Genomic DNA, 10,124 nt, shown 5'->3' on the forward strand with positions numbered 1-10,124 from the left:
ATGTTTTCCTACCTCGTCTATGCGTCTTTTTAATTATAAATATATTTCTATAAGTAAATAACTGATATTCAACTGTGTGAAAATTGTAAATAATTAAAATATTGTTTTATTATTTAATATATGCAAGAAATAATAGGAGGGCACACAGTACTCATGCGTTTAGGAAGGAAAAATTGTGGCAACCTTTTTATTGCATAATTGAGGAGATAAAAAGATGAAAACTTTCACTCTCGTAATATATTCTGGTATGCCGAGCCATTATTAATTTAAAACCTCATAAACAATGTATTTGATAGACATTTACGCTTCCCTACAAGCTAAAATTTTCAAGTTATTGACGATAACCTTTTTTCATAAATAGATCGAGAAATTCGAAATTTTTGGCAAATTGTTTTATTTTCTGGATTCCTAATTTCATGGATAATCAAAAATATGGAATTTATCAAATGAAGGGTATCACGTAGGCTGGTACCATCATGCACTGGTAATTTTTTTTTCTTTGAATATTCATGCATATCGCTTCCAAATTTGTTGGAATTTACAAAAAAATTCATGAATTTTTTTTTTAAAGAAAGAAAGTATTATTTACATGTTTCGGAAGCCATAAAAAGTTAAATAGTATATCTAAAAAAAAAGACGCTTTTGTAAATTTTGGACAGAATAGTCAATATTAGGTATATCGAGTAGTCTCGTTATTTCTCATTCTAATTAGCCATGAAATAAAAATCAAAAATTATTTTTTAAAGAATAATATCATCCTATAATAATGCTAGAAAGTTGCAGTTTTTTCTGATATTTTTTCAATAAGAGTGAGGTAATAATTACCATAATGTCAACTTTTCACTTAGAGTTAGTTAATAATAATTGAAATTTAGCACACATAATTATCTAGACAAATTATTATTATAATATATATTATATAATATATATTATATATTTACTGTTGTTTGTAATTATTTAATCTTATACAAAAACCGCGAGTTTCTAGCAATTATTCAAGAGAAGATAGTTATAAATAATAGTTTAAAACATGATGCTTATTCACTCGCGTTAATTATTACACTACTAAGTAAGCAGTGAACAAAAATATACAAATTTCAGAAAAAGCTTTATTTATCTATTTTTTCTTGAAATTTGTAACTTTGATTTGGGATTTTAGTTATAAAAAAATTAGAAATAAACGTCAGAGAAAAACATTTTTTTCTTTTTTGTAAATATATTTTTATGAAGTAAAAAAGACATTTAAAACATTCTTCACATTCACTATATGGTGCTTATCAGCATTATACTAAGAGAAAATAGCTATAACAAATAATAAATTGTTTAAACAATTATGTCCGTGCACTTGCATCAATTATTACCTGACTTTAATTAAAAAGTTTTACAACAAAATTGCAATGATTTGAACCATTATTTATGTCAAATTAGCATTATTATTGCCTCACTCTAACTGAAAAGTTTAAAAATTCGGAATGAGTCGCAAAATTTTAACACTATTATGAGACCTTTCAAACAACAATAATAAATTGCCAAAAGAGTTATTTAAACATCTGATCATAAACAAAAAGTTAAGCTTTATGTATTAGAAACAATTTGGTTTTTATAAACCGGCAAAAAAATTATAATTAGAGACAAAGACTCGCAAAACCCTATTCTTTAATTATGGGTTTTTTGGCACCCTATAAAACAGAATTATGGGTTAATATTTAAAAAGTAATTATTTAATCGTATTTTATGACTGTAAACTGAAATTTTCAGTTTCGCCTCGAATTCACGTAATATTGACAATTCTGGTTGTGACCCCTCAAATGAGTCACACACATGCAAAGTGTGAAAGATTGTTTTTCCATTGAAATACTACCTTGATCACAAAGTTCCAGGAATTTGTTAAAATTAAAAATATATGTTTATTCTTGAATATTGATGTGGTCCCCTTCAAAGTAGTTCCCATCGACTGCCACGCACTTATGCCAGTGCTTGATCCAGCTCTCAAAACATTTTTGATACTCAATTTTCGGTATGCCTATCAGTGCCGTTTTCGATTTTTGTATTATCTCCGATCGGCTGTTAAAACGCGTTCTGCGCAGTGGTTTTTTCAGTCGATCGAACAAAAAAAAAGTCACAGGGAGCTAAATCTGGCGAATCTGATGGCTGCGGAATTATATTAGTTGAGTTTTTGGTGAGAAACTCACAGATAATGATAGCATTGTGCGACAACACACACGTTGTTCCAAAATTAAATCCATTGCAAAAATAGAAATTCGCAAAAAAACAGATGCACTCGAAATTGCGTTACATTTACAAATGTCAAGCTAGAAAGCTGAAATTAGCAGGGAATATTGATCAAAGGTGTGACAACCTACAGAAATGACAAAAAATGTTAATCGGACAGCAGGGGGCGCCACACGGTGATGACTCCGGGAACTTTTTGATCAAGGTGGTATTCATTATCACATGCATGCAATGTTGTTTATTTTGCCTGCTGTAAATCACAGTATTTTGAAATCATAGCGGTTCTATTTCATAGGGGAAAGGCGCTCACAGTTAATTTAAAATTGAGCATCTATACAAGTTTTAACTTTTTAGATTCCGTATGCATATCTTTCCCCTAGACTTATTTCTTCCAATGAATCACACGCATGCAAAGTACGATTGAAATAATTTTTTTTCATAAGCATGCTGCAGATTTCATACTGGCTAAGAAAATCTTCAGTTTTCAAAGTACTTTTCTAGCCCGAAAACTATTTAGGTGTCAAATAGTTTTTTACTTAGGCGTGGTAAGGGGGGCTAGGTGGCACTAGTCAAGAGGCGTACATATTGTAAACACAATATATCTATTCAAAATTGTAAAAGAAGCTCGAGAAGTATGCCAGGAAAGAAAAGTATGGCGGTAAATAGTTATTAATAAGAGCGTCAGTAGAGTGAAAGACGCCTGAAACAAAAGACCTTGGATACTACCAAAGATATTAGGTCCTAGATACGGCATGGGTCAGTGGTGGGGACGGCTGATATATATATATCTAACTTCATTTTCGACTAAATCAAGGTGCTGCCCTCTTCAACTTTTGACCGTTTCTATGGCAATCGCGTCCTCCTAGCACGTCAGCGGGCGAGGTGAGGCCGGGGCGCACACCGAAAGTTGTTGAATTCCAAACCGAACGTGATTTTCTGTTTCTCGCTCTCGCGTTCGCCTTCGCTATCACTATAGCAATCTTAGCTATAGTTGAGTCGGTTGGCTGGCTCTGTACGGCCTGTACGCTAAAAATGTTATGAACACTGATTTACATAAGTACATTCAAATTAAATTGAGCCTAAAAATATTCTATTTTGTATTATTTTTAATTTTCGAGACAATAAATAATGTAAAAAATTCTTTTCGTACTTTAGAATTTTAGTTAATTTCTAAAATTATTTTTAAAAACTAAACTTCAAATTTAAATGAAATTAAGATAAATTAAAAAATTAAATAAAATTCATTTAAATTCAAAATCAAATCAAATTTAGTTGAATTTAAAATGGAAATAAAATTTAGCTAAATTCAACATTTAAATGAAATTTAGGTGAATTTAAGAATTGAATAAAGTTTAGTTAAATTAATTTTTCGTCTGGTTTCTTTTCAAAGAGAAATTTTCTAGATACTGAGTAAATAAGTTTTAAAACAATTCTATTCGTACTTTAAGATTTATTGTAGTGCAATTTTCAAAATTATTTTGTAAAACTAAATTTAAAGATTAAATATAATTTAGATCATTTCAAAAAGTGAATACATGTTTGTTAAATTCAAAATTTAAGTAAAATTTAGTTGAATTTAAGTAAATTTCAGTTAAAATTGTAGATGTTGAATGGTGTTAAATGGTGTTAAATTTAAGTACAATTTAGTTCAATAAAAATGAAACTGTCGTTCAATTTTAAATTTGATTGAATTGAATACAGATATATGTGGGTTGTTTCTTGGCTTCAACAATGGAGAGCATTCAAATAAGCTCGAGAAATTTAAAAAAATTTCCTTGTTTTTATAATAATTAGTTAAATTCAACAAAAAAACTCAAGAAAGTAATTAGGACTCATAGTTCTAAAGTTTTTGGTTTGAAACTTTTCAGAAGTCGACAATGTCAAAATATAAAAGGAAGCGTTTAAACTTCAGCATAATTATTTTGCAAGGAAATACTTTACAATCCCACAATTTTATTTCAAATTAGAATTATGATAGCAATTAAATAATTATTCCATTCAAAATTATTCAGTATCAAAAATTGGATTATAACTTCAAAGTCTTTGAAATAAAAAGGTTTTAAATAAGAGAAATTTTGAAATGAAGACAATTAAAATTACAGTGTAATTATTTTCTGCTAGAAGCATAAGAATAAAATAATAATTATTAAAAGAAACTAGTTTATAGATTTAAAATTCAATATTTCAGTATTTGTAAAATTTCGAATATTCTTCAAGTATAACCTGTCAATTCAAATTATTTAATTTTAAACGTTTTAAATGAAATCACTTATGATTCGGCAATACATTTTTTTCAGCTGTAGGATATAAATAATTTAAAGCTGCAATAAGCAGGTTAATCGATGACAAACCTCGTGAAAAATTGGAATTAATGTAAAGCCTTTGAAATCTAAAACTTTTCATAAGGAGAGGAATTTTAAATTGAAAGGTTTTAATATATTTTCAATTTAAAACATTCAAATTGAGTAATTTTATAAACAGAAATTTCAAGAATTGTATTATTTGAACATTTTTCATAGAGTTGATAAATTAAAAATAAAAGCATTAATATTTTTGAAATTTTGAATATGCCTTAAGTATAATCTGATAAATTGAAATTATTTAATTTTGAAAGTTTTAAATTGCAAATTGAAATCCAGAATTCTAAATGTTTGTATTTGGGTATTATCAGATTTTGGAGGACATTAATTTAAGCCTAATCAAGTTAGAAGGCTTACAGTTGTCAATTTTACGATATTAAACCCTTATATTCAAAACCAAATTAAATTTCAAGGTTAAAATTTTTAATTGTTAAGGATTTGATTTTTAAATTCAGAATTTGTTCAATGCTTTACATTTTTATTTTACACTTTCAAACCTTTTTGTTTAATTTGAGTCATCGAGAAAAAAATATTACATTTTAGTAGACACGACTTTTTTTACGTAAAAAACTTAATTTAGGAAATATCCCGCGCGCCAAGGTGAACAATCCGTCGAGAGGGAAAAATGGATTAAGCCAAATCTGTTGTTTGCGTGAAGAAACTCACTATCTTCGTTTTGACGTGAGTCTACGCTGCAACGCGAAAATGACCCTTACGTCAAACTTTAGAGAGTAACTTTTTTCTCCAAGACGGCAGAAATTAATTAATTAATTAATTAAGTTTTAATATTGCCAGAAATAAATATCCACTCTAACTTCAAGTACCTAGATGACAGTTTTGACTTGTCATGTTCATTGTAATTTTTACATTGTGTCTAATTGTCTACTGTGTTATAAAATGCAGTTAGAAAAATGTTGTGAATAATACAATAGAGCGGAATTAAATTTCGGTTTTGAATCAAGATCTTTGAAAAGGAGTATAAAATTTTTGAAAAAATAAGTCTGACAAAAAAGTGCCAGATCATGTATTTTTTGGTTCGATTCATAATTTTATTCAAATATGAAATTCCTTCCTAATTTCTTTTTAATTATGCAAGAAATAAACATTGTTCATATCTTTTTCAAATAAAAAAGTGAGGTTTTTTGCAGGATTGTTGTTATTTTTTTTAAAAAAACCTTTTTTGCCAATGAGGTAATTAATTTATAATGCATAAGCCTTTAAAATTTTATAAAAGAAACTGAAAGTTAATCGAATATTTAAATTATTAGAAAATAAATTTATTTACGAACAAATTTAAAAAAGCAAATTTTTCATTAAAGGAAAGAATTTAAAACAATTATTTTAGCACAATCAAAATTTTTTAATGGAATTAAATATGTAAACAGTTAAACAAGTAAATGCAAACAAAAGCTTAATCGACCAGCTGGAAAGTATAGTTTTCTATACATGATCGGTGGAGAACATTTTAAAGTTTCAACTTATTTTTCTCAATAAATGCAAAATAAAGAAATAAAGGAAATAATTAAAGGAAACTAAATAAATAACTAAGGAAACTTATATATTCATTAAAAATTAAATAAAATAAAAACAGCGTCAAATTCTTTTAAAAAATATAGACTATTGAAGTACATAATAGTTCTGTGAATTTATAGCATTGGTTTATATTATTTTTCATGGTTGCGGTTTAAAAAATGTAATTAGCTCATGTATTAAAATAATAAAAAGACGAAAATTATGTCAATTTTTAGTATTAAATGATAATAAAAAAAAAAAAAAATAAGCAAACTTACATTGTTTCTTAAAGGTAGATTTCTGGAGCAGGGAAAATGACATTTTGTAAGATAGAGTTACTTCTTATTTCAATTTGAAAAAATGGTTCATATTTATAACATTTCCTTAGCTAAACTGTAGAAGTAAGCCGTAATTTCCTTTGACTTTCGAAAATGCTTCTTACACTTTACAGCTGTTAAAAAACTCATATACCACTTAATTCACTAATATTTAAAAATGCAAAATTTCAGAAGACATTTGTCTAGGTCTATAAGGAAATTTAGGAAAAAAAATTTTTTCCAAGTTTTTATAAGGAAATTTCTTTTCAAAATTTTTATTTCTTCAACCAGAAAAAAATAGTAAGGACATATAGTATTCAACCACCATTCTGGTTGATGTAGCCAGACAGCTTTTTTAGTTTATTTTAATTTAAATAAAACTTAACTGTATCTTAAAATTCACTTTTCTACTAATTTCCAAAAAGATTATAATTAAAAAAAAAATAATTTTTTTAATTAAAATTTGTTATTACTATTTTATACTAACATCTTTGCTACATTTTGGGCATAATTTTGATTGCAAAAAGTTTTTAGAGTTTTCGAATTCCTTCAAGACCTTTTATAATCAATTAAAATTATTTTTCCATTCACTTATAAAGTAAAATTAGATTATTACCATTTTGGATTTCAAATTCACTATAATTTGGCGCGACCGAATATATAGCTGCCTGTCGCGCCTCTACAAACATGTGGCGGAACCAATCGGTACATGTCGCGCCTCTACAAGTATGTGGCCGAACTAAAAGTCATATATATATGCAGGACCACAAACTTGCCTGCCGCGCTAACTACCGGTATGTGGTGCAACTAATCTCATGCCGTATCTAGGATCTAATATCTTTGATACTACTCAGTGGGCCCAAAATTTGGCGACGTCTTTACGACATCGTTACGCCATCTTTACGACATTTTTACGCCATCCTATTTCCGTGTCGTTTCGGTGTCTTTACGATATCGTAAAGACATTGTCAAATCATGCGACGTGTTTACGATATCGTAAAGATACATTAACGACATAGACATAGGATATCGTAAAGTTGTCGTAAAGATGTCGTAACGATGTAGTAAAGAGATCGATCAGCAACCTGAGTCGGAGCAGTATTGCGGAACGAACGTGTTATTTAAATAAATAGCATGTGAATTCTGGATCACTCTACAAATTTTATAACCCTTTCTCTAATTATTCCTTTCCCCTCCGAATGAGTTACGCCTTCCTCGAAAGGGAAATTGCGCAGGTAGGCTCTCGTATTCGCACTTCTGAGGAATTACAACCATAAATAGTAACTTAAATTTGTTTCTATTTGTTTTTAAAGAAGGTACTCAAAGCACCTACGGCTTTGACGATTACACCCTCATGCTGAAACTCGCGCTTCGCGCTCGATAACTTGTGTCCAATTAAAAAACTTCATCAAGATAGTTTGTAAATCTTATTAAAATCTACTATAAACAACGCTTTAAACTTATGGATATCTTAAAAAACCAAAATTACATATTTTTTAAAATGATCTAACTTTTGGAACTTTTGTCTAATTAAGAAATTTCATGATAATAGTTTCGAAAAACATATATTTTATATCTAGTAAAAATTTGCATTGATATTTCTTAACCCATTCAAAAACTTTTTTTCCTTTCTTTGAAAATTTTCAAAATGCTAAAAATCATATCATATCATTTTGGGGACCTTCAGAAGTATATAAAATGCGGACTCGTTGGGACAAATCCTTCAAAAGTTAGCAGAGCTACATAATTTTATGAAAGTTAAAAAATCCAAAGGGCTTTTTACTGAATTTCAATATTTGAAAATGATTCCAAACGATTTTAAAAGTTATTTTTAAAATTCCGAGTTCTTTTAAAGAGCTTTATTAAATTGAAAGGAATTTCAAAAGAATTTAAGGGTTTCAAAATATTTCAAAGTATTTAAAAATATTTCAAGGTATTTTCAATTCATTGTAGTAACTTAATAGGGATTCAAAGGTTTTGTAATATTTTAGGCTATTTTTAAAAATTCCAAGGCATTTTAAAGAAATTTCAAGGGATTTCACAGAATGTGTAAAGTTCTACGAAAGTTAAAAAACTTTCTAACAATTTTCAATTGGTTTAAATAATTTTATTAAGCTCTCAAAATGTTTAAATAAATTTCCCACGATTGCAGGAAATATCAGATTTCATTAAATTTGAAGGGATTTTGAATTGTCCAAAAATTCTTATTAATTTAATCTGAATTTGTTTAATTCATCTGAATTTTTCTAAATTCACACAATTCTATTCACTGAAATTTTTGCTTTCCATTCTATTCTTTCAAATATCCTTAGATTTTTCTAAATTTTTGAAAATATTTTAAAATTGTTTTCTGTTCACAATAACTGAGTTCTTCTCGTGTTTCGTAAAGTCTCTTTAAAATTAATTTTATTGAAATCAATGAAAATTTAAAACTTTTATCCAATTTTTTAAAATTCATTACAATTCAACTTGAATTTTTGTACGTCTTATAAATCGAATGAAGGTAGCAACTTGACTGGAATTTACTTCTAACCGCAGTAAAATTCTAATTTTCTTTATTTTAATGAATTGGGTCAGTTTAGAAAAGTAATCTCTACTTTATCTATCATCGCAGACTTTCCAGACTATCTCAGTTTACTCTAATTAAATCATAATCTTTATTGCATTTTTTAATATTTTTTTATTTATTAAGAAATTAAACTAGTTGTTTGAAAATTTATTCACTTTGTGAAAAATTTGCCTTTTTGGTAGAAAATTTATCTTTATGGTTGAAAATTAATTAATTCTATCTAAATTTTGAATGTACATTTTTAGTTGAAAATTGATCTTTTCTTGTTAGGAACTTAATAATTTGGATAAAATTTGTTTTCTTTAAAATTCTTCTTTTCGCTTTAAAATTCCAGTATTACGCTTGAATATGAACCTTTTTTTTAATTCATCTATTAGGTTGGATACAATTCATCGGTTAAAAGTAAAAATTTTTTGTTTAAAATTAATTTGTTTTGGTTGAATATTCATCATTTTAATTGAAAATCAATTTCTTTAGTAGAAATATGAGCTAATTGGTCGAAAACTTTTGTATGAAAACTTTAGAAATATTTTTTAAAAAGTTCTAGGTATTTCAAAATATTTTGAAGGATTTGAAAAATTTGAGAGAATTTTAAAAGATTCCAAAGATTAAAAAAATTTTGTACAGTAATTTAATATGTGATTATAAAGGATTTGATATATTTTAGGATATTTCAATAGATTCCACGGAATTTTCAATTGATTTCAATAATTTAGTATGAGATTTTAAAGGATTCGAAATGTTTTAGGATGTTCTAAAAAATTTTAAGGAATGCTTTATTAATTTTAATAATTTAAAGTGATTTCGAAGAATGTTAACGATTTTTCCATCTTTTCTGGTTGAAAGCCGAACTCTTTTTTAAAAATGTAGTTTTTTTTTTGGTTGATGATTCACCAATTCATTTTAAAAAATGTGTTTGTCGAAAATTTAAATATTTTGTTCAAAATTCTTTTTGTTTTTGATATTGACTATTCTATTATGTATTGACTACTCAATGTTTCGTTGAAAAGTTATCTTTTTTAATTGATTTATTTTTGTAGATAACAAATTATTTTAGTGGAACGTTTAACTATTTCTATTTAAAGTTAGTCAATCAGTCATTAATGCTATTATAATATTTTATAATTATAATAT

The sequence above is a fragment of the Belonocnema kinseyi genome, chromosome 5 (assembly GCF_010883055.1).
Source record: "Belonocnema kinseyi isolate 2016_QV_RU_SX_M_011 chromosome 5, B_treatae_v1, whole genome shotgun sequence".
NCBI lineage: Eukaryota > Metazoa > Arthropoda > Insecta > Hymenoptera > Cynipidae > Belonocnema > Belonocnema kinseyi.